Source organism: Eretmochelys imbricata, chromosome 2 (genome assembly GCF_965152235.1).
Source record: "Eretmochelys imbricata isolate rEreImb1 chromosome 2, rEreImb1.hap1, whole genome shotgun sequence".
Classification (NCBI taxonomy): domain Eukaryota; kingdom Metazoa; phylum Chordata; order Testudines; family Cheloniidae; genus Eretmochelys; species Eretmochelys imbricata.
The window spans coordinates 33,708,247-33,732,564 of record NC_135573.1 but is presented as its reverse complement, the minus strand read 5'-3'; positions in this window follow the sequence as shown (position 1 = coordinate 33,732,564).

Here is a 24,318-nt window from a genome sequence, read left to right as displayed (position 1 = left end):
ACCAATCGCTAAGACAAACAAGTTTGTTTACATTTGCAGGGGATACTACTGCCCACTTCTTATTTACAATGTCACCAGAAAGTAAGAACAGATGTTTGCATGGCATTTTTGTAGCCGGCATTGCAAGGTATTTATGTGCCAGATATGCTAAACATTTATATGCCTCTTCATGCCTCGGCCACCATTCCAGAGGACATGCTTCCATGCTTGTTAAAAATGCTCCGATTCGGAAACTACAGAACCCGAACCACCAAAAAATGAAAATCAACCTTCTGCTGGTGGCATCTGACTCAGATAATGAAAATGAACATGTGTCAGTCCGTACTGCTTTGGATTGTTATCGAGCAGAACTCGTCATCAGCATGGAGGCATGTCCTCTGGAATGGTGGTTGAAGTGATTATGGTGGTTGAAGAAGGGATATATGAATCTTTAGCGCATCTGGCATGTAAATATCTTGCGACGCTGGCTACAACACTGCCATGAGAAAACCTGTTCTTGCTTTCAGGTGACATTGTAAACAAGAAGCGGGCAACATTATCTCCTGCAAAGGTAAACAAACTTGTTTGTCTGAACGATTGGCTAAACAAGAAATCAGGACTGAGTGGACTTGTAGACTCCAAAGTTTTACATTGTTTTATTTTTGAATGCAGTTATTTTTTTGTACGTAATTCTGCATTTGTAAGTTCAACTTTCATGATAAAGAGATTGCCCTACAGTACTTATATTAGGTGAATTGAAAAATACTATTTCTTTTGTTTTTTACAGTGTAAATATTTGTAATCAAAATAAATATAAAGTGAGCACTGTACACTTTGTATTTTGTGTTATAATTAAAATCAATATAGTTGAAGATGTAGAAAACATCCACAAATATTTAAATAAATGGTATTTCATTATTGTTTAACAGTGTGATTAATCGCGTGGTTAATTGTGATTAATATTTTTAACCGTGCGATTAATCACAATTAATTTTTTTAATTGCTTGACAGCCCTAGTTTTTATCACCATAGTATCTGAGCAGCGTCCACTAGTGTTGTATGTAACATGACTACACATCTGTGTAGAACTCTAGGACCAAACGCAAAAGGATTGTGCAGTGAGTCATATTCATCCTCCATTAATAGCAGTTTGAACAGTGTATGGTTGGTAATGGGGTAGCCCAGAACATGGTAGCAGATGGAGTCAACAGCCCACTTGATAGTCTCTATAACAGAATCATTTTTTTCCATGGAGGAAGGGTTTGCAGCTGAAGTATAGGACTGGGTGCTCTCTGGTTAGTTTTGGGAGGAATTTAGGACACCATCTTTAAATTTGGGAAAAATGTTCTGGTTACAATCTGAACAACCCCTGCTTCCCATCCTTACTTACATATGTCACTTTGCTGAGGGCCATCCTTCAATGAACATCCTGTGGAGGAATGGTCCCTTTTAGATTTAAGAATCTCGATGGTTTGTCAGTAGATGAAGCCTTAAAAGATGAAGGCACTTACTGAACTATAAAGATGGGTGTGATTATTATTTTGTATTCCGAAGTCCAAGAGACGTCAGTGTAAATGAATACACATCTATTATAGATATGGCTCTAAAACAAAGAACCCTAGAACATTTTGTTTTAACAGTGAAGATCCAACATTGTTGTACATTAGTACCCTGAAGACAAATCTGATTTTGGCTGGTCTGTAAGTATTTATTAAACTGTTGATTAAGTGATATTAACATTTGCACATTTCTTTTATTAGTTACTCTCATTTGGACAAAGTCATGGAAGGTGCATTAAGTTTACAAATATCTGTTCAATAAACTTCGTAATAATTAACATGAATTTATCTGCAAAATCTAAATTCATGTTCAACAGTAATTTGAAGAGTCCATGGGTGGTGGGTGGAACCCCACTTCAGGGAGGCTAGCCTCCAGCTCTGCCCATTCCCTCCGCCACACCCCCGCAGCCAGAGGAGCCCCAGGCCAGCCGGAGCCCTGATCTCTCCCCTTCCGCCCCCCGCCCCCCCGACCTTGCCCGAAGGAGCCCTGGGCCAGCCGGAGCCACTGCAGCTGCACCTTCCCTTCACAGACCCCAAGCTGCCCTGAGGAAAAATTCAAAAGCTCTTCTCTTTTCCAGAAGAAGAACCTGAGCTTTTGATATGCCCCATGTAGGTTCCAGGGTGACTGAGGAGGCAGTTTATGTTACTCAGGCTATGTCTACACTAGTCAGCTTTCAGCTACATGGGTGTGCCACTACAGTGTAGTCATTCTTTGTTGGCAGGAGAGAGCTCTCCTGCCAACAGAAAACGTCCATCCCCAATGAGCAGCATTAGCTTTGTCAGCAGGAGAGTGCTCCTGCCAACAAAGCGCTGTTCACACCGGTGCTTGTCATCGGCAAAACTTCTGTCTTTCGGGAAGGTGTTTTTTTTAACACCTCTGAACAACACAAGTTTTGTCATACGCTTGCAAGTGTAGACAAAGCCTCAGCTTTCTGGAGTCCAGGGAGATTACTGATGAACCCATGCAGCTGAGTAACACATACTGCCTCCTCAGCTGGCCCAAAACCCACATGGGGCAGAATAAAATGCAAAAATTTCCCCCGCCAAATCTGCAACCGGGGTCCAGCAGCAGTGGCTGAGCCAGGGGAGCCTGCTATACCTGCTGCCCCTGGAAGAGTCCAGAAATCAGATATTTTTGGATGCAAGAGTGCAGAAATCAGATATTTTTGGATGTAAGGAGATAGCTGCTTTCAGCATTTACGGAGGTTCATATTCTGCTTTTCTTCATTTAAGGACCTGACTAATTAAAACATAACACCTTTTACTTGGCCATCTCAAAGTTTTTATATGATCAATACAACGTTTTGTTCCCACTCTGTTTAGAGGCTTTATCCTGCTCTGACGCCAGAGGCAAAACTCCATTCGACTACTATGGTGTTGGTTCAAGACTTTTGAGGACATGGCTATCCTTTGTATAAACCACTGGAATTTGGTTCCCAGCTCCATTCAAGCTCCATTCAACCCTACTCATAAACAAAAAACAATTTATTCTACTAAATAAAGAACTTTGCTCCCAAGACAAGGGTCGCTTTGATTTATCATAGCCAAAAGATTTTGGCATCCCTGACTTGAACTACTACGATGTATAGACTAAAACTGTGAAAGATTCAACCACAACCACAAACCAACCTGAAATTGGGATGGGTTTTGGGTTCTAGTGGGTGGGAGCCAACAAAAGCAATACACCTCCCCTTTCTATTAAGGATGCTCCCCAGTCACCATATCTGCTAAAATGCTTCAGGTAAGTGACAGCTAAGAGGCTAAAAATATTCACACAGTAAAACTGTGAAGGAGTACAGCAGTTTGAATTTGATTTATCAAATTTTATTTGATCTAAAAAAAATTCAATTCTGGATGTATGTGCAAGGGAGTTCCATTTCTATCCACCACACCTGACAAGATGATAATTGTAGGTGGTTCCCTACAGGCTCGGGAGCCCCCATGGACAATCACACAACAGAAAGCACTTGGACCCCGTGGGAAGCCAGAATGCACATAAATCTTCTGGAACTGAGTACAGCATGAGAGGCTTGTAAAACATTCCTACCTTTCATACAATTCCAGCACATCCTGCTAATATTGGAAAACATAATTACTATTTTCTATATAAATGAGCAGGGCTGTGCACATTCTGTCCCTTTATGTATAGAAGTGGTCAATGTATGGAACTGGGGTGTATGCAGAACCACATCATTCTATTGGCAGTGTGCCTCCCAGGCACTCAGGATTCACAGGCAGGCAGCCTCAGCAGGCATTTTGCCACCAATCATGAGTGGAAGTTACACGATTCGGGAGTAAAGAGCATCTTCATTCAGTGGGGAGCTACCACTTGGGACATGTTTCCTGTCAGGCATCCAAGAAGTGCAACATATACTGCTCCAGGGGAACTAAAGGTCAGTACTCCAGAGATCATGCTCTCCTTGTTCCTTGGACAGAACACTTCAGTTATGTCTTCTCTTCCATCCTGCTACTACCTCAGGTTTTACAGAAGATTCAACTAGAGGGGTGCTAATTATCTTCATTGCCTCCAGATGGCCCAGACAATTCTGGTTTCTGAGCCTCCTACAAATGTCATCCTGTCCATCTATCAGCATTTGGACCTTTCTGGATCTCTTGTCTCAGAAAAATGGCATAGACATGCATCCCAACTGCCATGTTCTTCATCTCACAGCTTGGTTCTTGGATGGGTGTTGAGTTGGATGGGTGTATGTTCCTGCTCTGAAGCTATGCAAATCATTCTTAATAATAGCAGAAAAGATTCCACAAGAAAATATTACCTAGCCAAGTGGACGGTCTGGGCCCAGCAAAACCATATATCTCTAGAGACAGTGGATACTCCTGCTATTTTAGACTATCTTCTTCTTCTTCTCAAGATGATGGGTCTTTCTCTTAGCTCACTATGGGTTCACCTGGTGGCAGTAAGCATGTGTCACCCACCAATGGACGCTTACTTGATCTTTATCTGCTTGGTAGTAGCCACATTCTTGAAGGCCCTGATCCTGGGACATTTTCAGCTAGTAAAGAAACCAATCCTTCACTGGAATCTTTAGTGTTTTCAGCACTAACCGAAGCCACCTTTTGAACAGACAGCTGCATGTTCCATGTCTGACCTTCCAGTGAAGGTTGTCTTCCTTACTGCTATCACCTCAGCCAGAAGTGTAGATGAACTGGGGGCCCTAGTGGCAGATCCTAATACACAATAGTCCATAGGATAAGGTCTCACTATGACTACACTGAAAATTCATTTGCTAAGATAATTTTGGAATTTCACATAAACCAGGTGATTTACTTACCTGTGTTTTTTCCAAAGCCCCACACCCCCAGCAATGAGAGGAGACTTCACTCTCTCAATATGTCATGAGCATTTGCATTCTACCTGCAGAGAATGAAACAGATCAGGAAGTAGCTAGACAGTCCATTACTGTAGCAGAATGAGTATGAGGGCAAGCTGTATCTTCTCAGAGGATCTCCAAGTCCATCTCCAGCTGTACCCTATAGTATCAGTTGACACAGCTTCCTGCTCCACATGGGGTAAGGGATCACTCTACAAGCATACAAGCAGCCTCAGTAGCATCACTTCAAGAGATATGCTTGCTTGATATTTTCAGGGTAGCTACGTGGAGTTCCATCCACAAGTTCGTGAGACATCAAGCCTTTGTCCAGGACTCCACTGCTAATGCATCCTTTGGAGGCAGCGGTTCCATAAGCAGCTATCCTTCCCTCATCCTTGCACCCTCCTCATCTCTGAGTACTGCTTGCCAGTCACCCACAATGAATACACTGAAGGACCAGCACTTGAAGAAGAAAGGGAAATTAGTTACCTTATTGGAACTGTAAAAGCAGCAAAGAGTCCTCTGGCACCTTATAGACTAAAAGACATATTGGAGCATAAGCTTTTGTGGGTGAATACCCACTTCGTCGGATGCATGTCCTGGAAATTTCCAGAGGCAGGTATAAATATGCAAGCAAGAATCAGGCTAGGGATAACGAGGTTAGTTTAATCAGGAAGGATGAGGCCCTCTTCTAGCAGTTGAGGTGTGAACAGCAAGGGAGGAGAAACTGCTTTTGTAGTTGGCTAGCCATTCAGTCTTTGTTTAATCCTGAGCTGATGGTGTCAAATTTGCGAATGAACTGAAGCTCGGCAGTTTCTCTTTGAAGTCTGGTCCTGAAGTTTTTTTGCTGCAGGATGGCTACCTTTAAATCTGCTAGTGTGTGTCCAGGGAGGTTGAAGTGTTCTCCTACAGGTTTTTGTATATTGCCATTCCTAATATCTTATTGAAACTGGAGTTCAAGTTATGTGTTCCCTATCTGTATTCCACTACCCATCCTCCTTCCCCTCTGCTTTGGATCATGATTAGATTCATGATAGAGAAGGAACTGGTTCATAGCCCCAGAGGGCACAGGCATGGACCAGTGAACACTGCTTGCAAGAATTCTCTGGTCTCAGGTGCATGGAGCACCTATGTACACACAGTGGAATACACACAGGGACTACACTCTCAAAGAACTCCAGTTACAACAAGGTAAGTAATTTCCCTTTTTGTTTCATTCCAGTTTTTTTTTTTTGTGTACACACACACACACACACAGAGAAAAAGGTCTGAATATTTTCTAACAAAAGAAAAACCAACTTCCCTTTCTTTTTTTGGGGGGGGGGAAGAGGAGGAGGAAACAGGCCGTTAAAAGGTGGAATGTAACTACTAAGAAGGGAGAGGAATTGCAGATTTTTTTTAAAGAACAGATGGCAGTTAGGCACCTAACAAGAAATGACTGCATGTTATTAAAAAGAGAATGCTACTGACTATAATGAAGATCTTCCTTGAGAGTAAGATGTATTAGGTTGTGGAATACTCTCCGAAGGGCATGAGTGGAAGATCCATTACTTGAAACATTCAAAACTAGACCTGACAAAACACCAGCAGATGTACTGTGGAAAACAAGACTGCATTGGCATTAGTTTCTCTAATCCAAGTATTGGCCCACAGCCGAACCCTGAGAAAGTCTCCTGTGCATGTAACCAGTGGTGAGCTGGAGCCAGTTTGCACCAGTTCGCGCGAACCGGTTGTTAAATTTTGAAGCAGTTTTAGAACCGGTTGTTAACCCGCTTCCCTGCAGGGGGCGCTGAGGCTTTGATGGCCTCTGGCTGGGAAGTGATGTAATTCCTCCTCCGGCCACTGGGGGCGCTGCAGGAGCCACATGGGCTGCCGCCTGGCCCTGGGCAGGAGCCCTGTTGCTGCTGCTGCTCCCCTGGCCCTGGGGCTCCCGCTGCTGCCTGGTGGGTCCCTGGCTGCCTGCAGTCAGCCCCGGCCGCACCCCCTGCCCTGCCTGCAGCCAGCCCCTGTCTCCAGCCACCCCCGAACCCCCTGCCCTGCCCGCAGCCAGCCCCTGTCTCCAGCCACCCCTGCACCCGCTGCCTGCAGCCAGCCCCTGCCGCACCCCCTGCCCTGCCCGCACCCCCTGCCCTGCCTGCAGCCAGCCCCTGCCTCCAGCCACCCCCGCACCCCCTGCCTGCAGCCAGCCCCTGCCTCCAGCCACCCCCGCACCCCCTGCCTGCAGCCAGCCCCTGTCTCCAGCCACCCCTGCACTCCCTGCCTTGCCCGCAGCCAGCCCTGCACCTCCTGCCTCCAGCTAGCCCTGCCCCATGCCCCTGTCTGCAGCTGGCCCCACGTCCACTGGTGCCCTGCAGTACCCAGGGCAGTAACCCTGCACACCTACTTCAATGAGGGGGGCAGGGAGTTGCTGGGACCCACACATGTGCACACCCTAGGGTGACCAGACAGCAAGTGTGAAAAATCAGGACGGGGGTGGGGGGTAATAGGAGCCTATATTAGAAAAAGACCCCAAAATCGGGACTGTCCCTATAAAATCGGGACATCTGGTTACCCTAGCACACCCCCAGGGAGTGGCGGGGACCCACACATGTGAAACGGAGCTCATTTCTGGTTCAGGCCCATCTTTTTAAAAAAGAACTTTAGGCAGGGTTAACATACATCCGTATTTTCCCAGACAGGTCAGGCTTTTTGGTTCTTAAATCGCAGTCCAGGAGGAATTTTTAAATTTTAAAAAATACATAGTGGGGCACATCCCTTAAATCCGAACTTTTTATGGGGAATCGGTTGTTAAGATTTTGGCAGCTCATCACTGCATGTAACACATGCGATTCAGATCTTTCAGAGCTCACTCATTTCTATTCCTGAGACAGTCTAGATGAGATCCCGAAAATGAGGTTATAGGTTTTATTAAGTGCTGTTTTACATTTTCCTTTGTAGCTATATTTTGCTGGCATTAAAAAAAAAAGAACCCAAACTTTTTTATAATTAATCTCGAGTGATGTATTTTCAGTATAATAATCTTTTCTTCTACTCCGTTTCCTTTACTGTGAATTAAATGATACAACTATGATTCTCTGAGTGAACTGTATATTGTGAGGTGGGTAACCCTTGGTGCCTCTGTTGAATTCACAATACCAGTTCTCAGATCCTGCAGTGGTAGGTGGCTATATCATACTCCATGTCTCATTCAAGCTGGGGGTTGAAAAAAAAAGGAAAGAAAAGTTGAGAAAAAACTGGGACACTGTTTTCCACTTCAACCTCTCCCTGTTGCCAGCCTGGCTGGATCTGAGGATCTACTACAGATATATGAACTAATTTGAAAAATATCTCTAGTGGCCTGAATCTCACTCAAAATACATACTCAACCTTTTTTTTTAGTTTTGGATAAATAGCCCCCTCTTTCGCTGGCTGACTTCTGACCTTCGTTATCACCTTCCTTGGAGTTGGAAAGTCTGGCAAATGATGCTATACAAGGTGCTGTCAGATAATCTAATGGTTTCTAGTGCCAGTGAAGCGTATTATGAATATCTTTTGTTTGAAAGAAGACATGGGGTGAAGTCCTGGCTCCATTGGAATCAACAGTAGAACTCTCATTTCATAGAATCATAGAATATTAGGGTTGGAAGGGACCTCAAGGGGTCATCTAGTCCAACCCCCTGCTCAAAGCAGGACCAATCCCCAACTAAATCATCCCATCCAGGGCTTTGTCAAGCCTGACCTTAAAAACCTCAAAGGAAGAAGATTCTACCAGTCCCCAGGACCGACCCTTGGGGCACTCCACTTGATACTGGCTGCCAATTAGACATGGAGCCATTGATCATCACCTGTTGAGCCCGATGATCTAGCCAGTTTTCTATCTACCTTATAGTCCATTGATCCAGCCCATACTTCTTTAACTTGCTGGCAAGAATACTGTGGGAGACCATATGAAAAGCTTTGCTATAGTCAAGGAATAACACGTCCACTGCTTTCCCCTCATCCACGGAGCCAGTTATCTCATCATAGAAGGTAATCAGGTTGGTCAGGCATGACTTGCCCTTGGTGAATCCATGCTGACTGTTCCTGATCACTTTCCTCTCCTCTAAGTGCTTCAGAATTGATTTCTTGAGGACCTGCTTCATGATTTTTCAAGGGACTGAGGTGAGGCTGACTGGCCTGTAGTTCCCTGGATCCTTCTTCTTCCTTTTTTTAAAGATGGGCACTACATTCGTCTTTTTCCAGTCGTCCGGGACCGCCCCCGCTCGCCATGAGTTTTCAAAGATAATGGCCAATGGCTCTGCAGTCACATCCACCAACTCCTTTAGCACTCTCGGATGCAGCGCATCCGGCCGCATGGACTTGTGCTTGTCCAGCTTTTCTAAATAGTCCCGAACCACTTCTTTCTCCACAGAGGGCTGGTCACCTCCTCCCCATGCTGTGCTGCCCAGTGCATTAGTCTGGGAGCTGACCTTGTTTGTGAAGACAGAGGCAGAAAAAGCATTGAGTTCATTAGCTTTTCCCACATCCTCTGTCACTCGGTTGCCTCCCTCATTCAGTAAGGGGCCCACACTTTCCTTGACTTTTTTCTTCTTGCTAACATACTGGAAGAAACCCTTCTTGTTACTCTTAACGTCTCTTGCTATCTGCAACTCCAAGTGTGATTTGGTCTTCCTGATTTCACTCCTGCATGCCTGAGCAATATTTTTATACTCCTCCCTGGTCATTTGTCCAATCTTCCACTTCTTTTGTGTTTAAGATCAGCAAGGATTTCACTGTTAAGTCAAACTGTTCGCCTGCCATATTTACTGTTCTTTCTACACATTGGGATGGTTTGTTCCTGTAACCTCAATAAGGATTCCTTAAAATACAGCCAGCTCTCCTGGACTCCTTCCCCCCTCACATTAGCCTCCCAGGGAATCCTGCCCATCAGTTCCCTCAGGGAGTCAAAGTCTGCTTTTCTGAAGTCCAGGGTCCGTATTCTGCTGCTCTCCTTTCTTCCTTGTGTCAGGATCCTGAACTTGACCATCTCATGGTCACTGCCTCCCAGGTTCCCATCCACTTTTGTTTCCCCTACTAATTCTTTCTGGTTTGTGAGCAGCAGATCAAGAAGAGCTCTGCTCCTAGTTGGTTCCTCCAGCACTTGCACCAGAAAATTGTCCCCTACACTTTCCAAAAATTTCTTGGATTGTCTGTGCACTGCTGTATTGCTCTCCCAGCAGGATGATTGAAGTCTCCCAGGAGAACCAGGGCCTGTGATCTAGTAACTTCCATTGGTTTCTGGAAGAAAGCCTCATCCACCTCATCCCCCTGGTCTGGTGGTCTATAGCAGACTCCCACCACGACATCACCCTTGTTGCTCACACTTTTAAACTTAATCCAAAGACTCTCAGGTTTTTCTGCAGTTTCATACTGGAGCTCTGAGCAGTCATACTGCTCTCTTACATACAATGCTACTCCCTCACCTTTTCTGCCCTGCCTGTCCTTCCTGAACAGTTTATATCCATCCATGACAGTACTCCAGTCATGTGAGTTATCCCACCAAGTCTCTGTTATTCCAATCACATCATAATTCCTTGACTGTGCCAGGACTTCCAGTTCTCCCTGCCTGTTTCCAAGGCTTCTTGCATTGTGTATAGGCACTTAAGATAACTCGCTGATCGTCCCTCTTTCTCAGTGTGAGGCAGGAGCCCTCCCCTCTTGTGCTTTCCTGCTCGTGCTTCCTCCTGCTATCCCACTTCCCCACTTACCTCAGGACTTTGGTCTCCTTCCCCCAGTGAACCTAGTTTAAAGCCCTCCTCACTAGGTTAGCCAGCCTGCTCTCGAAGATGCTCTTCCCTCTCTTTGTTAGGTGGAGCCTGTCTCTGCTTAGCACTCCTCCTTCTTGGAATACCATCCCATGGTCAAAGAATCCAAAGCCTTCTCTCCGACACCACCTGTGTAGCCATTCACTGACTTCCACGATTCGACAGTCCCTGCCCCGGCCTTTTCCTTCCACGGGGAGGATGGACGAGAACACCACTTGTGCCTCAAACTCCTTTATCCTTCTTCCCAGAGCCGTGTACTCTGCAGTGATCCGCTCAAGGTCATTCTTGGCAGTATCACTGGTGCCCACGTGGAGAAGTAGGAAGGGGTAGCAATCCAAGGGCTTGATGAGTCTCGGCAGTCTCTCCATCACATCATGAATCCTAGCTCCTGGCAACCAACACATTTCTCGGTTTTCCCGGGCGTGGCGGCAGATAGATGTCTCAGTAACCCTGAGGAGGGAGTCCCCGACCACCACCACCCACCTCCTTCTCTTGGGAGCGGTGGTCGTGGAACTCACTTCCGTAAGACAATGCATCTTATGCCTTCCAATCGGCGGAGTCTCCTTCTGCTCCCTTCCCTCAGATGTATCATCTAGTCCACTCTCCGCATTCACACCTGTGGAGAGAACATGAAAACAGTTGCTTACCTGTATCTGCATTGCTGGTACATGGGCGTTTGCCTTTCTCCTTCTGGAGGTCACATGCTGCCAAATTTCTTCACCGTCCTTTTGTCCCCGCTGCGCAGCCTGCTCTGAATCTTCAGAATGTTGTGCCTGTAGAAGCATATCCTGATGTCTTTCCAGGAAATCTTCAGTTTCTCTTATTTAACGCAGGGTCGATACTTGTTTCTCCAGACCTTGAACCTTCTCTTCCAATATGGAGACCAGTTTGCACTTTGTACAGACAAACTCGCTTCTGTCTTGTGGAAGAAAGGCAAACATGGCACATCCTGTGCAGGTAACAACAGCTGAACGCTCACCATCCATATTACTTTCCTTCTAAGAGCTTCCTGAGGTGGTGTAGTAACTACTCAGAGAAGCCTGCAAGATTTACTTCAGTAAGACCAGGATTTTACCCATGGAATGCTAGTGACTAAAACAGAACAATGGCTAGACCCCAGAAGACACTGTTAGCCCTGGAATACCCAATGGAATATCAGCAAAATTGGAGGATTTGTAGAAGTGAAAGATGGGATTGAGGGAAGAGAAAAGGATCCTGTGGGGTTGACTGTTCAGACCTTCAGAATCCCCAGATTATGCATGGCCTGATTTTTAGAGGTGCTGAGCATCCAGAATTCCAGTTGAAGTAATCAGAGCTGCAGGTACTCAAATCCTCTTGAAAATCAGGCCAATAGATAAGATGCTCAAGCACTTCATACACTATAATAAAACTGAAGTGAAGATCAGCACTTATAACTAAGAGTTAAATCACTGCAGTATTTTCAGTAGTCATGAAATCCTGCAGTATCTCAGAAATGAGGAGAGCTGGAAAGGAAAGTCAAGATGGCAGTCTGATCAGATGAGGTGGTAGAAATGAGTCTGAACCTGTCTTCAAATAATGAGCAATGCTGAGCCAATAAATGTCCCCAAATGGTTTCCAGAACTGAAGCAGGGTAACAACCTGTTGTAAATCTAGTGAAAATTTACAGAATGTTACCATTTTATCACCAGTGACAGTCTATAAAATGAACCAGTATTATTATAATAGGTCAGTATAACACCTTATGGTTGAAAGAGTAAAAACCATTCTGTTCTATCCCTTTTTGACAATAACAGCCATTCCTGTTATAAATGATTCAACATGAAATATTTTGTGGTCTTATTTGATAACTGTAAAAATAATATTTCTCCCTCTGCAACTCAGCTGCATTGAATTTTATGGGTGAACTGTTCTGCTATAAAAGAAACATTAAATATGTGCATTTTAAAATTCAGAGGATTGTTTTCTGGGAAGAAATTAATTTTTATATCTAGATCACAGGTTGCACAGTGAGATGGGACATTACTGTTAGAAGCTGGGATTTTCAAAGATGTCTATGGGATTTAGGTGCACAATTCCCATTGAATTTCAGTGAGGATCTTCACATCCAGTCAGCCAGCCACTATATCTTCACTATCCTCCATTATTACATATTTGGGACACAATTTTTCCAAAGATGGTCATACTCTCCCACCATCCATCACAACTCCACTTGTATGAAGGTGTTTTGATTTGTTTTACACCAAATGGTCAGATAAACATTCATTGGGATTGTCCCAATATGCAAAACAGTAAATTGATAGGAATCTCTCTGTTTACTTCAAAGGCCCATAGTAACTAAATGCTAACTGGTAATTATAAATTTCATAAACAGGGACACAAATTTCTTAAGGTAGTATCTTTATAATATATACACACTGATTTCTGTGTTGTTCTATGTAACACAACAAAGAGAACTTCTGAAGGTTTAGTCTAAAGAACTTGGAATTATCTGCAAGATTTTTTTCAACTATTTCCCGTCTACATCATCCATATGTTGTTTCCAGTTTTGTTGTAGCCATGTTAGTCCCAGGATATTAAAGAGACAAAATGGGTCTTTTATTGGACCAACTTCTGTTAGTGCAGGGGTGGGCAAACTACGGCCTGTGGGCTGAATCCAGCCCGTGGGGGCTTTAGATCCAGCCCGTGGGATTGCCACCCCCATGGCACCACGGGCCCTGCACTGCTCCTGGAAGCGGCCAGCACTACATCCCTGCAGCCCCTGGGGGAGGGTGGGCAGAGGGCTCCGCACGCTGCCCTTGCCTGTAGGCACCACCCCCCACCATTGACCGGGAATGGGGAACCGTGGCCAATGGGAGCTTCGTGGGGGAGGGGGCGGTACCCACAGGCGAGGGCAGTGGGCAGAGCCCTCTGCCTCCCCTCCCCCATGGGTGCAGGGATGTGCTGCTGGCTGCTTCTGGGAGTGGCGTAGCTTGTGTGCATGCTTGTGCATGCCCCAGTGCATGCCACTGCCACCCCGGAGCTGCTCCAGGTAAGTGGTGCTGGACTGGAGCCGGCACCCCTCACCGCTCCTACACCCCACACTCCTCCAGCACTCCAACCCCCTGCCCTGAGCCCCCTGCTGCACCACACACCCCTCCTGCACCCCAATCCCCTGCCGTGAGCACCTTGCCGCACCCTGCACCCCAACCGCCTACCCTGAGCCCCCTCCCGCACCCTACACTCCCTCCTGCACCCCACTCCCTTCCCTGAGCCCCCCGTACACCCTGCACCCACCCTCTTCCCCAACCCCTTGTCCTGAGCCCCTTCCTGGACACCACACCCCCCTCCCACACCCTGCACCCCAACCCCCTGCCCAGCCCTACATTCATTGCCCTGCATGCAATTTGCCCACCCAGATATGGCCCTCGGGCCAAAAAGTTTGCCCACCCCAGTGTTAGTGAAAGAAACAAGCTCTTGAGTTTACACAAAGCTCTTTAGGTCTGGGAAAGCTACGCGGTGTAACAGCTAATATAAGAAAAGGAGGACTTGTGGCACCTTAGAGACTAACAAATTTATTTGAGCATAAGCTGTAGCTCACGAAAGGTTATGCTCAAATAAATTTGTTAGTCTCTAAGGTGCCACAAGTACTCTTTTTCTTTTTGCGAATACAGACTAATATGGCTGCTACTCTGAAACCTGTCTTTATTGAGTCCATGATTTTTAGTGTCCAGCAAAATTATGAATTTGAGCTCTCAGGCTCGTCTTTTGAAGGTGTTGTGCAGGTTTCCTTTGAGGATGAGGACTAAGGTCAGATATAAAGTGATTATTTTGTGAAAAGTTTTTGTCCACAGGTGTTTTTGTTTTTTATTAATTTTTCTTTGTGATTTCATTTGAGAGCATAGTGATTGTCTGGCATCATCCACATAGTTGTTGTTGGGGCATTTAGTGCCCTGAATGAGGTACACCACATGTTGTGATAAGAATGTGTAGGACCAATGGATCTCAAAAGGTGTGTTATTGGGGGTTGTGGTCATCATAGCTGTGGAGATATGTCTGCAGGCTTTGTAACTGTGTTATGGCATGGTCTGGTGCCACTTTGAATTGGTGTGTCTTGGTCTGTGGGGAGCTTGCTTCTGATGCTGAACTTGATGAAGTTGGAGCGTTGTTTGAAGTCCAGAAGAGGGGGTTCAGGAAAGAATTCTTTCATGATGTGGTTCCTATCAAATATGGGTTGTAATTTGTTTAATGATACCCTGCATGGGTTCCAGTGTTGGGTGTTTACAGATGATTGTAATGCGCCATAAAACTAGGGTCTCAGAGACAATTTGTAATCTACTAGCCCTCCTTTGTCCTATGATCCCAGAGGTGTTAATTGCCCACTTCACTTTAACTAGTCTCCTTCAACATATGTTAACCCCTTATGTGTAACAATCTGTCTCACTTTGTGAGAGGGTGACGCTCTGATTACTTTTTTCAGGTCTGAAGAAGAGCTCTGTGCAGCTTGAAAGCTTGTCTCTTCCGCTAGCAGAAGTTGGTCCCTTAAAAAATATAAACTTACCCGAATTGTCTCTCTCATATCCTGGGACCAACACAGCTACAACAACACTTCAGACAACAAGTTATAAACTGCAATGCTCACAGTTGTGGTGCATGAAGGACAGGTTTCACTATAAATCATCCGTATACAGTATAGCCTATACAAACTAATTTAGACAAATGCAGGAAATAATCTGTCATAAATAAGAAAATTGTTAATGTTATGCTGCAAACATATTTCCTGGGTTAAAGATATTTTATACTGAGGATAAAATCTCTGTCACAATATAGCAATCAAATAAACTTAAAAATGTACAATATTGTAGTCATGATTAATAACCAGAAAATGAATTTTAAATCATGATTAAGAACCAGGATTTTAACACAGCCATCCTTAGAAGATTTTGTGTTCTCTTCATTTAAGAAGAATTGCCATCCAAAATGATTTTGGCCTCATCCAATTAAAAACAAATATTTCACTGCAATCTAAACTGCATCATTTAGCCAGATAAAACACACTTGAGAGAGTGCTGGTATGAAATAATTCATCTTTTAAAGAAACAAATCTTCAGTTAGTATTCTGGGCCTAATCTTATTAAAATCAGTGGCAAATCTCCCATTGACTTCAATGTGAGGAACATTAAGATCCTTATGAAGTCCTGGTAATTCTGGAAAATAGACCTAGAGAAGCCTGGAGATCCTGGGAGACCTTTTTTTATTGCTATAGCTCATATTCAGTTTACAGCAATAATTCAAAGGCTTATAATCCTGTGTGTCACCTTTCTGCCTGGTATTGGCAGCAACAAGGGTTGGGTTCAAAATATAGGGGTTTCTCTTAATAATACAAAACAGAACCTGCTTGAGTCCCCACCCAGTGATCTGGGAAAACTAAACACCACGTCAGGTGCCTCTAAGAGGCAATACTTTCCCTTCTGCAAGCACTGAGTCTGTGTGTAACAAAAGAGAACTTTTAATAAAAGGGAAAAGGAGACTCAGCATTAATTTGAGAAAACATCACAACTAGAATTCAAAAGCATGTGATCATAAGCAAACATCTACCCCACAGTACATTGGGCAGAGTCCTTTGCCTCAGTTTCTCACCTTGCCATGTGAAAGTCTGACAAATGAATGTCCCTGTAACACAGCACTTCCCTTTCCCTCCACTGCACCCCACTCACAGGTGGTTGTCCTTGGTCAGTGAAGACTCAGAGTTCAGAGATGCATTCAGGTAGGTTCACCTCACACTCTGAAGTGGGGCGGGGAGGGTGGCTACTTCCACGATGCCACATTCCGAGGTTCCATTGCTTAACCCAGCTCTTAGTATTTTCACTGGGTAGCAGTGAAACCTCCACACTGATCTTTCTCTGCAGCACTGTCCCCACATCAGATCTAAGGCTTAGCCCCACTTGTCAGTGATTCAGCTCTAGCAGTTACAGAACAGAAAAAGGAACTCTCAGTTGAGTCCAATCAGCTCTGTGTGCAAACACTAGAAAGAGAAAAGTCAAATGGTGTCCAGGACTCTTTAAGCAGACTCCACACCACCCCGTAGAAACATCTATCTCCATACCCTATCTCCTTGGCTAGCATTTGGCATCCCTATCACTGCTTAGCAAATGAGGTTCAGTTTAGGGTGACCCCCTCAATCAGGGCATGCTAAGTACAGTGCTGATGATCTTTACTCATACAATAAGGATGATAACATTTCATTCCCCCTGCATTCCATAGTAAAATGAATTGTAACCCAAAACCAGCCAAAATTGTTCACTTTGGCAAAGCAGCTCCATCCATTGAGTACCTAGGCAGAGTAGGTATGTCTCTGCAAAGTCTTTTCCCCCCAGTTCACTAGTAGATGTGATGAGAGCTCATTCAGACCCTGCTTACATCTGCAAAGAGCTATGTGTCATTGCAGTGCCAACTATGAAACCTAGTAACAGCAGATTTCCAGCTTTTAATGGTTCTCCAAAGTATTCACCTGCTATTTTGAAATCTGGCCCTCCAGACAGAGAGGTTCAGAGCCAGAAAATGGATGTTGAGGAAGTCAACAGATTACCCTCTTTATTTTCTACTGAGCGTGGCTTATAGACAGTTTCCCCGGGGGGAGGAAACGTTTGATTTTTTAGCTTTGGAGCAGGACTCACGAAGGCTGCAGAGGCTCCAAGAAGAAAGTAGGGGCACACTGACAAATTATCAACTCTACAAGTAAACCGAAACCGAAACCCAAGTTGTATACTGATAGCTCAGTCCTCATCAAAGAACTCAGCAAGGATGCACTTTTCCATGGACAGGTATATGCAATTCGATGGCGGAAGCTCCTTAAAGTGGAGGGACAACAGGCACTCGAACCGTGGTTCCCGCCCCCCACCATGCTCCCTGAAGCGCCGGTCCTACCCTTGTACTGCCACTTCTCCCTGAACTCCTGTCCTCGCACAGCCCCTTCCCCTCAAGACCTTGACTCCTGCTTGCTCTTCTCTGCCTCCTACCCCAGTTGCTCACCCTTATGGCTGGTAGAAAAGTGGGGGGACAATGCCCCTACCCTTCCATTCCTGCACCCCTGAATTTAATATAAAGGAATAACTTTTGTAGCTATATGCATTGTCCTTTGTGGAGAGTGAGTAAGAAACAATTTTAGATTCTGGGTCAAGTTGGCCTCCCAGTCAAGTAAATGGAAATTTTGCCTTTGGGAATAGGATACATATTTCACAGTCTCTCTCCACCATAGTTGTAGTGATAAGTTATTTCTTTAATATGAATGACACAAACCCCACTGTAATTTAAGGTTGAATTGGGGGCGTTCCTGAAATCTGTCTCTGTTAGATGGTGCAAATTGTGCAAAGCTCTTCAACGTGAGCATTACTGTGTGAAAAAAGACTATTTGTAAGTCTAGCTTCTTATCCAATGCTGAGAGTTAAAAATGAGCTTTGGCAGTTTGACTTGAAGACTGAAATGGCCAGACATGAGTCTATACATGTTGTTTAATCCCTGAATTTATAGCATTAGGCTTAGCTGGTAATAAAAAAGTTGCCTAATATCCTTCTTGACTGATCAAGTCCTCGTGGTAAAGTACACAGACATGAGGTTATTCATAAGGACTGTTCAGAATTGCCATAAATCAACTATAGTAAAATTGGTTGGGAAGTAACCTGAGCCTTTTTATCACCACTCTTAATTCTGATTGCGTTTATTTCAGAAGCTCTGTATGCCTTGACTACAGTTAATAAAGTTGCCAATTTTTGTGATCATTGGCAGAGAATAATTTTATTTTTAATGTTGGTGGACAGCCTAATGGACCAAAATGGACGAATAATTTCAATGTCCTGATTTTAATAAATAAGTTGTACAATCACATGAAACATTTCCTTTAAATATTCAACTGAAGCAAACATAGATGCAAAAGCTGTGTGATTTGATTGCCAATTGACTAGGTTGTTGTTTTTTTACTTTGATGCTAACAATGCTTTTAAAAAAGTTTAAACTGGAATCGGATTGCAAACTGAAATAGCTTTTCTCCAGTGTTGCAATTTGGGTTTTGTCAAATAATATCTAATGAAAATTGAGGTAATTTTCTTGCTGATAGCTCGGTCTTTTCTAGTTAATATCTGAGACCATGATATACTGTTATGTGCATATAATGTATGGGAAGTTGGCAGGGTGAGCATTTCTAGCAATCCCTATCAAAATATAATGGCCAGCTGGCCAGCTCATTAGTCTGCTTTTGATAAGTACTGTTATTCCAGCATTTCCTATCATTTAGAATTCAGCCAGGCACACCCTTACTCACATGGGCAGTCCTTACTTAGGTAGCCCTATGGAAGTTACATTGACAGACTGCTTGACAGAATAAAGATTACTTATATGTAAAAAGAAAAGGAGTACTTGTGGCACCTTAGAGACTAACAAATTAATTTGAGCATAAGCTTTTGTGAGCTACAGCACACTTCATTGGATGCATTCAGTGGAAAATACAGTGGGGAGATTTATATACATAGAGAACATGAAACAATGAGTGTTACCATACACACTGTAAGGAGAGTGATCACTTAAGGTGAGCTATTACCAGCAGGAGAGCGAGGGGGCGGGGGAGGCAACGTGGGGCGGGGGAAGAAATCCTTTTGTAGTGATAATCAAGGTGGGCCATTTCCAGAAGTTGACAAGAAGGTCTGAGACAAGAACGTCACCTGCACATCTACCAATGTGATATATGCCATCATGTGTCAGCAATGCCTCTCTGCCATGTACATTGGTCAAACTGGACAGTCTCTATGTAAAAGAATAAATGGACACAAATCAGATGTCAAGAATTATAACATTCAAAAACCAGTCGGAGAACACTTCAGTCTCTCTGGTCACTTGATTACAGACCTAAAAGTGGCAATTCTTCAACAAAAAAACTTCAAAAACAGACTCCAAGGAGAGACTGCTGAATTGGAATTAATTTGGAAACTGGATACAATTAACTTAGGCTTGAATAGAGACTGGGAGTGGATGGGTCAATACACAAAGACAGGTTTCAGAGTAACAGCTGTGTTAGTCTGTATTCGCAAAAAGAAAAGGAGGACTTGTGGCACCTTAGAGACTAACCAATTTATTTGAGCATAAGCTTTCGTGAGCTACAGCTCACTTCATCGGATGCATACTGTGGAAAGTGTAGAAGATCTTTTTATATACACACAAAGCATGAAAAAAAGAGTGGGGTGGGAGGAGGTATTTTTTCATGCTTTGCGTGTATGTAAAAAGATCTTCTACACTTTCCACAGTATGCATCCAATGAAGTGAGCTGTAGCTCACGAAAGCTTATGCTCAAATAAATTGGTTAGTCTCTAAGGTGCCACAAGTACTCCTTTTCTCATTACACAAAGTAAAACTATTTCCCCATGTTTATTCCCCCCTCCCCCCACTGTTCGTCAGATGTTCTTGTCAACTGCTGGAAATGGCCCACCTTGATTATCACTACAAAAGGTTTTCTTCCCTCCCCCCCACCCCCTGCCGCTTTCCTGCTGGTAATAGCTCATCTTAAGTGATCACTCTCCTTACAGTGTGTATGGTAACATCCATTGTTTCATGTTCTCTATGTATATAAATCTTCCCACTGTATTTTACATTGAATGCATCCGATGAAGTGAGCTGTAGCTCACGAAAGCTTATGCTCAAATAAATTTGTTAGTCTCTAAGGTGCCACAAGTACTCCTTTTCTTTTTGCGAATACAGACTAACACGGCTGCTACTCTAAAACCTGTACTTATATGTAGTAAGGGTTGCAGGGTCAGGCTTTCAATCTTCTAAACAAATCCGGGGCCATGTCATGCTTGCAGTAAAGTCAGAGGCAAATGTCATTGACTTCATTGTATCCACAATCAGGCCTTGGATTTGGATAATCTTTTATCCCATGGGTGAAATTAAGGTGTTACAAAAATGAAAGAGCCAGAGGCATCTTTTAAATTAGAACGAGGGAGCAGGCCAACTATCTTTGATCCCCTTTGCCACTTATGAGCAGATGTATAAAGTTTTGTGGGTGTAGGATCTCGCCGTAGATTCACTGTAGGCATAAAGATTCAAAAACGGTTTCTCAATAAACTCTGTTTAGCCTGTCCCGGAACACAAGTGAAAAAGGGCATTCAGTGGGAATACTAGGTCCTCCCTACTCCCATCCTAGAATCCTCTTTATCTTTACCTTTAGTAATATTCTGTGCAAACAAAAGTTGGTAGGTGTTTAGGAAATCATAAAGAAGCCCCCTTGGGCTAAAAGTGAAAATTTAAAGAAAACCAATGTGGCCCAAGAAGCTCAGAAAGAAATCTAGCCACTCACATGTGTATCAGACTCTTCTCTCTATTCCCTATGAATATAAAACTCCCTCCTGCATGAGTCTCTGAATAATAGCCAGGCCTGATTATTTTTTAAATATAGCGATAAAACAGACACCGGCCATGGAGGGGAGAAATCTAGGCAATTTAGCTATTTGGATGGCATCTTAGCATATTAGTAATCTTAAAATCCTAATAAGGAGAAACTATGACATCAATAACATTGCAAGAGACCAAAAAAAAAAAAAAATCATCACTTTCTATTGATAAAGAGCACTTCTGTAAATAATAAAGTGAAGATACTTGTATTGGAATGCTTAGAAATGTAGTGTTAAAATCTTTCTCCCAGAAAATCCCAATGGTAAATATTAACCTTTAAACTCTCTTGGCTGTTCATTTCGAAAGACTGTTCATAATTTAATTTAGAGGTTTTAGGTTTCATAATGGCCAGTTATCATGTAAAGATGTCTGAATTGTGAATAGTGTGCTTAACCACTTCCTGAATAATCTTAATATGAAATAAGAACAGGAGTACTTGTGGCACCTTAGAGACTAACAAATTTATTAGAGCAGACGCTTTCGTGGGCTACAGCCCACTTCAGCGGATGCATAGAACGGAACATATAGTCAGAAGATTATATATATATATATATATATATATATATACAGAGAAGGTGGAAGTTGCCATACAAACTGTAAGAGGCTAATTAGTTAAGATGAGCTATTATCAGCAGGAGAAAAAAAAGGAGAAAAAAACTTTTGCAGTGATAATCAAGATGGCCCATTTAGACAGTTGACAAGAAGGTATGAGGATACTTAACTTAGGGAAATAGATTCAATATGTGTAATGACCCAGCCATTCCCAGTCTCTATTCAAACTCAGGTTAATGGTATCTAGTTTGCATATTAATTCAAGCTCAGCAGTTTCTCACTGGAGTCTGTTTTTGAAGCAAAATTGCCACCCTTAAATCTTTTACTGATTTAGTCTCTAAGGTGCCACAAGTACTCCTGTTCTTTTTGCGGATACAGACTAACACGGCTGCTACTTTGAAACCTGTTAATATGAAATGATCTCCTGAGCACCAAAAGCAAAGGGGCTTTGGAGATTTTGTTTCTAAGGCATGTATTAACGCTGAAGATATATATTTAAGGGATTGATTCTGGATGACATTTCTTTGCCTGTGACACCCTTTGTACTACTGAAATTGGGGTATTTGGGGGCTGACCCAAGTGCTTCCATTGGTTTTCATGATCTTTAGATCAGACACTTTTGGAGGAAAAGTTAAGGGGAAAATACATATATTCTGGCTAAGACATTACTAAAGAGGGACATGATTCTCTTCAAATCTATGGAGGGTTAGACATCAAGGAGGTAAGGAATTATCTGTGGCAGATAGAGCTGGTTTGTTATAAGCAGATTTGTTGTGTTTTATCCTTTTTTATTTCTGAATTGCTCAAGAAGAGGTTTTAATTTTTGACAAATACGTTTGCAATTGGTAATTGTTAGACAAACACGTCATGCAAACAGGTTTCAGCCGATTGGTTATTTCTGAACTGTCTCTACTGCATGTATTCACTCTTTGTTATTACCACTCTGTGACTGGTCACCATAGTAACATGAGAGTTTCTATTTCCTACTCAGTATTTTCCAAACTTTTGGAAGCTGAGTTCCCTTCAGGAAAATGAAATGAATTGTGCCTCCTGCTGCCCCACCACATACTGTCAGATATATGCCCATCCTAATCCCCTGTGCCCCCTCGGCTAGTCCTTTAAGCAGTGAAGTAGCTGACATTATTAACATCTGAAGTATCATCGCTGACATCTGAATAAGGACGCATTGGCGTGACTGGGACAGCTCAGGGCTCAGAGCTATTGTTTCATGCTGTCTGCAGTCCAGCAGACAACACTTTATCACTCACACTCCATGTTTTGAAGGGATTCCCCCATCCCAAACATAAGAGCTCATAGGTGCTGGAACTAGGGATGCTTGGGATGCTGGAGGTGCTGCTGCATCCCTTGGCTTGGAGAGGTTTCCATTATATACAGGTTTCAGAGTAGCAGCCATGTGAGTCTGTATCCGTGAAAAGAAAAGGAGGACTTGTGGCACCTTAGAGACTAACAAATTTATTTGAGCATGAGCTTTCGTGAGCTACAGCTCACTTCATCGGATGCATTCAGTGAAAAATACAGTGGGGAGATTTATATACACAGAGAACATGAAACAATGGGTGTTACCATACACACTGTAAGGAGAGGTTTCAGAGTAACAGCCGTGTTAGTCTGTATTCGCAAAAAGAAAAGGAGTCCTTGTGGCACCTTAGAGACTAACCAATTTATTTGAGCATGAGCTTTCGTGAGCTACAGCTCACTTCATCAGATGAGTGATCAGGTAAGGTGAGCTATTACCAGCAGGAGAGCGGGGGGGTGGGGGGGAGGGGTAACCTTTTGTAGTGATAAACAAGGTGGGCCATTTCCGGCAGCTGACAAGAATGTCTGAGGAACAGCGGGGAGGGGGGTGGGGGGTGGAGGCGTGGGGGGGAATGATAAACATGGGGAAATAGTTTTACTTTGTGTAATGACTGGGAGTGGATGGGTCATTACACTGTATTTTCCACTGAATGCATCCAATGAAGAGAGCTGTAGCTCACGAAAGCTTATGCTCAAATAAATTGGTTAGTCTCTAAGGTGCCACAAGTCCTCCTTTTCTTTTTATTATATACAGGGTTTACAGTTTGGTTCAATCGCTCTCAGCACCCCCACAAGAGCTAGAGACTTGCTTCTTAAAAAATGAAAACTGAGACTCTGTAGACCAATGGTGAGGTCTGTCTATACCAACTGCCTCTCCCCAGGTTAGTCCTTTGCATGTGCCCACCCCACATTTAGGGAAACAGCACCTTCTTCCTGCAGTGTAACCAATAAAGACGGGGAGCTCTTACCAGGTGACAATGCCTTTGATTCCCTGAGGGAAAGCATGGGAACAGCTTGTGGAGTAAGGAGGAGACAGGCTACCAGGATTAGAACATTTTTAGCAATTTTGAATCTTTTCTTCTCTGGGCCGGTCTAGTCAGGCCTTGTCTGAGACATCACGGCTAGGAAATTTAGGTTATTGTATTACAGTCTTATAGTTTGGGGTTGGATTTAAAGTCAGTGTTTCTCAGCACAGGATAATTATTCGCAACATGGACATCTGAAGTTGCACTGTGTTGGTAGCAACTGTGGAACATTTTAAGAACAATGTCTAGAGAAGACACAGCCTAAAACCTGGAGTGGTCATCTCTTAGTCAGGGTTGAAAAGCATTGGTAGAGAGACTGAGGAAATATTAGTAAGAAGCTACTGCTCATGCAACAGTAATCCTTCCATGTGAAAAA